Consider the following 5,268-nt stretch of genomic DNA (forward strand, 5'->3'; position numbering starts at 1 on the left):
CTTCTTTGTGCAGTCCTGGTGTTATACTGATTTTCCTTACACATGCAAAATTCACCTGAGAGAATAATATTCAAGCAATGAATGCAGCGAGAGTTCTGAAAGGTATGACGAGCAGCTGTTGCTGACAACATATTAGGAAAGGGTTAGATCTCTGCAGGAATATTACAAATGTGCAGTTTGTGAATATCACTGATGTTACTGTATATTATTATTTTCATTATTATTATTATTGCTGTTGTGCAATACTACATTCAAATAATGTTTTAAACTGTCGATTAGTATGTATGTGTAATGTGGAGCAATCACAAGGCAGACGCGTACACTGAGAAGAGCGAGATTTATTAAGGGCAAATCCACAGAGTCGTTAGTACAGTCCAGGCTCAATAAACCAACACGGAGAGTCCGGGAATACACAGCAAACAGGAGACAAAAAACACAACTACTTACACTCTCTCTCTCGTTCCTTTATCCAGCATCTTTTACACAGCATCCTTACACACCTTTATCCAGCAACAGAATATCCTGTAATCTCCTCTTCTACTGCACACATGCACAGACACTGCCTTCTCCAAACTCATTCCCTCAGCACATGCACACATATACTATTGTAGGCTTTACTGTAGGTAGTGGTAGCGTAGTAGTTAAGGTCCATGATTAGTAATACGAAGTTTGCCAGGTCAAGCCACACCACTGTCAAGTTGCCAATGTTGGACCCTCGAGTAAGGCCCTTAAACCTCAATTGCTTAAGGTGTATTCAGTCATGATTGCAAGTTGCTTTAGGTAAAAGTGTCAGGTAAATGGAATAGTGTTGTTAGGTGTCAATTATGATGGTGATAGAAAAATGCTGTATTTGTACAGTGTAGTGCATGTGCCCTCAGTCACATGGATTAAGGATGAGCAGCTGTGTCTTATCTATGTTTCACTGTCTTAGTATGTTCATGTGACAACACTCTTTTGCCTCACATTAATGAAACACCAGCTTTAGCCTCACATTAACCAAATACCAGTTTGAAACATTGTGTAATCACAGGAAGAATGATTTCACTGAGAGAGAAGGCCAATCTGTATGGTTAACCAAACAGCTAAACTCAATTTTACAAGTGTGTTTGCATATTAGAAGGTGTGGTGCACCATTCACGTTGTTAGACAAGTTGTTGTGTCTTTCAGGTTTCATTAAGTACCTCTATTAGAGGTACTTAAGTGAACTGATGATGTTGGTTCGACATGAAATGTTTTCTTTAGCAGTGTCCCATACATGTTTAACAATGTCTGGTTGAAGCATTCAACTGGATTTCCTCAGAGATGGTAATGTGTAATTCTCACTTTCTGGATTCCCACATCATCAAAAAGTTCTTTTACAGTTTGACAATCAAAATCTAGACCTTGATCACTATAAAGCCTTTCAGGTATATTATAATGGACAATGAATGTGGTCCATACATGCCTCTTGTAGTGGTTTAAAACTTTAATAAATTGTTAGTCCCAGTTGATAAGGTTAATTGGGGTGCCACCCTGATTAACAAGGAAAATTAATTCATTTAAAAATTTTTATTACTGATTAATAATTCAGTCTCTTAAAAGTCACCAGTTCAATAACATGATTATTTCTCATCTGCCAAAAGTTAGAATATCACTCTTGACTCAAAGAGGTAATAACTAAGGTATGTCTATTGAATAAACAGATATAGTAAAACGCCTAAAAATCATTGACTTAGCTTCTACTAACGACCAGAGGTAGTGACTTCACTAGAACCACTATAGTAAAACAAACATAACAATGTAACCAAACCAACATTAACCCAAATGATTTGTAGTGGACCAAAGTAGCTAACCAGACTAATAATAAGAAGAAAACAAATGGGAAGAAAATGATTTAAGTAACCTATGTGAATGACCAACCAGGCAGTCTACTTATCAACCGAACAATGACCAACATTATAACAAGATTTGTGGTGAGAGAGCATGTCTAAAGTGTAACAGGGAGACTCAAGAGAGAAGGGGAAACTGTTGAGAAGCAGCTGTAGGAAGAACTAATTATAGGATTGAGGAGGCTGCATCGCACATGGGTGGAAAGGGTTACTGATCTTATTTTTATATATAAACAGTAGCATAACTATTGATATCAACTGATAACTGAGTCCTTACAACTGAATGGGCAAAACCATGTCAAACCACCTGATTGGCATGGAGTGAGAGAGCATCTGTTTTCACCATAGCCATCTGGATGGCACTAAGGGAGTGTCTCATCTTCCATTGGCTTGCACAAGCAATGTAGGTCATTGATGATGAGATCACTAGGCTTCCGTGGGACTGGAGAGAGTCCTAGGCGTTTCCAGATAGGCCTTTCAGAAGTAGTAGTTTTGGGTATTAGTGGTCATGTGTCCCTGCCTTGCTTCTGAATAATTCTTAATAAACTTTTCATAGTAAATCTGAGAAATGCGCTTAGTTCTTTCGAATTAGTGGGTCTTGGTCAGGATCAGGTAGTCTAGGAGGACTAACACCTCTGTCACATTTAGGTCTCCCATGCACTTTTCAATGAGTCTATAAAAGGTCAATGGAGCATTTGTGATGCCTTGCAGCATTCTATTAAACTTCTAGTTTTGAGGCCTAGAACTGAGAACCATCTGGGCCCAGTTAAAGTAGAAAACAGCTCCTTTGGCAAAGTATAGGAATTTCAAAGTCTGCAAGCTTCATGAAGTTGATGCAGAGTCTAACATCACCATTCTTTCTTCTTACCACCTCAAAAGGTGAAAAGGGAGACTGACCCTCTGATGACTCCAGTATCAAGGATCTCACAAAAATGTCCCCAGACAGCTTCATGTCCTGAGGACAAATTGGTCTAACTATGTGTTTGAAGGAAGATTCATCTTTGAGGGTGATGTGGAGCTTTATCTTATCCGTGTGGCCAAAATCAAGGTTGTGCTGTGAGAACACTTCTGGCATGGAGTTTACCCTTTGGGCATTATTTCCATTCAGGTGGCAATGGAGAGTCACCAAAATTGATATGACTGAGCTAGTTTCTAGGTCTCTAAAGAGTGTGAGTTAGGCTGGTTAGCTTTACGTGACAGATTTCCTGACTTGCCTTTAATTCAGCAGTTGTGTTTCTAGAGAGGGTGGCCTTTGGAAACTGACTAAGCCATATAGAACTTTACATGTTCAACTTGTGTGTGAAACTCTGACTGTAGGTCAGGGACAGTAATTATTACAGTGACAGAGCCAGGAAACTTCAAATAATCAAATATTTATTCATTGATGTCATTCCCTGTTAAACCACTAAATATAACTGACCTTGAATTTTTTGTTTTCACTCTGAACTACTTCCATTCTGAGATTTTGAATTTTAGGATTTAGCCTTGACATTAAAACATTTTAGGATTTAGCCATTAAATTCTGGACTTTTACTCATTAACTGGTAACTACCTCCTGGCTGGCTCGCCAAGGTTATATAACCCACATTATAGTGTGCCAAATGAGTAACCTCCAGATGCAAACAGGAGTAGATAAAGGCTAGTGAACTAATAAACTCGGTTTAAATTTGAGGAAATTTTAAACTATCATCAATGTATTATCTTTTTCCTGCAAATTACCAGGATTTAGAAAACAAAGAAATAAAAAAACAAGTGCCATTCAAATATGTCCCCAGGCCCTTGAGGACATCTTTTAACATAACTTTTTAAACAAGTTATTTGTACATAAGCCAAATAAAATAAACTGTCTAAATCAATGTAATCACTGACCTGTGTCTTGGAGTTCGTTACAATATGTAGTTTGTTTCTATGTCCAGTGTGTGTGTGTGTATGAGTGAGTGGGTGGGTGTGTCTGTGTGTGTTTCTGTGTATGTAAGTCAGTCCTCTCTGTTGTGGAAAGCTGTCTCCATTCAATCTCTGCTCCTTCGGTGGGCTCACAATTAATGATATCTGGCTCCAGTGAGCTAGTTCTATAAAAACCTCCAAAAAGCGTGAGCTGTGTACATTATAAGTTGTACTGTCTTCTTTTAATTCAATTTATTTGTTTTCTCATTGGCTCTTACTTTTTTAGTCTTACCTATGAGTTAATAGATGAAACTACATAAACTAGGAGGCGGAAGCATCGATAGAGATTTATGAATGGGTGTCTAAGTCCTCCAGGTGAATAGCAAAAAAAAAAAGAACAAGCCATCTATTAACACCTGCCCTAACACCTGCTCGAAACCGCTTCTGAAGCAGGTGAGAACCTGGCCAGCAAGAGCCATCTCTGCTCGTCAGGACTGTTTTGAGCAGACGACTTGGATCACTTTCAAGGAGCCTGCTACTGACGGTGGCACTGTTAACCTGGAAGAGTATACAGCATCAGTGACTGGCTACATCAGCAAGTGCATTGATGATGTTACTGTCTCCAAGACCATCACCACACGCCCCAACCAGAAGCCATGGATGCCTGCTGAGGTGCGCATGCTACTGAGGACCCGTGACTCAGTCTTCAGAACAGGTGGCAGAGAGGCTCTCAGGAAAACAAGAGCCAAACTGTCACGTGCGATCAGGGAAGCAAAGCATGCACACGCACAGAGGATCCATGGACACTTCAAAGACACTGGTGACACACGGCGCATGTGGGAGGGCATTCAGGCCATTACTAACTACAGGAAAACATCACCTTCCTGTGACAGTAATGCCACCCTCCCAGATGCACTGAATGACTTCTATGCACGGTTTGAAGCGCAGAACAATGTTGCAGCAGAAAAGCCCATCCCTCCGCAAAATGACCAGGTGCTGTGCCTGACGGCGGCTGATGTGAGGCGTACTCTGCATGGAGTTAACCCACGGAAAGCTGCTGGACCAGACAACATCGCGGGTTGTGTGCTCAGAGAATGTGCTGACCAGCTTGCAGATGTCCTGACAGACATCTTCAATATCTCTCTGAGCTGTGCCGTGGTCCCAACATGCTTCAAGACCACCACCATCGTTCCTGTGCCTAAGAAGCCCACGGTGTCGTGTCTCAACGACTACCGTCCCATCGCACTCACATCCATCATCATGAAGTGCTTCAAGAGACTCGTCATGAGAATCATCAAGACCCAGCTTCCCCCTTCTCTGGACCCCCTGCAGTTCGCATACCACTCCAACCGCTCTACAGATGATGCCATCTCTACCACACTTCATCTGGCACTCACACATCTGGATAAAAAGGGCACCTACATAAGAATGCTGTTCATAGACTTCAGTTCAGCATTCAACACCATTGTTCCTCAGCATCTGATTGGATAGTTGAGCTTACTGGGCTTGAACACCT

This window comes from Electrophorus electricus, chromosome 4, assembly GCF_041902795.1.
Source record: "Electrophorus electricus isolate QZ-2024a chromosome 4, ASM4190279v1, whole genome shotgun sequence".
NCBI lineage: Eukaryota > Metazoa > Chordata > Actinopteri > Gymnotiformes > Gymnotidae > Electrophorus > Electrophorus electricus.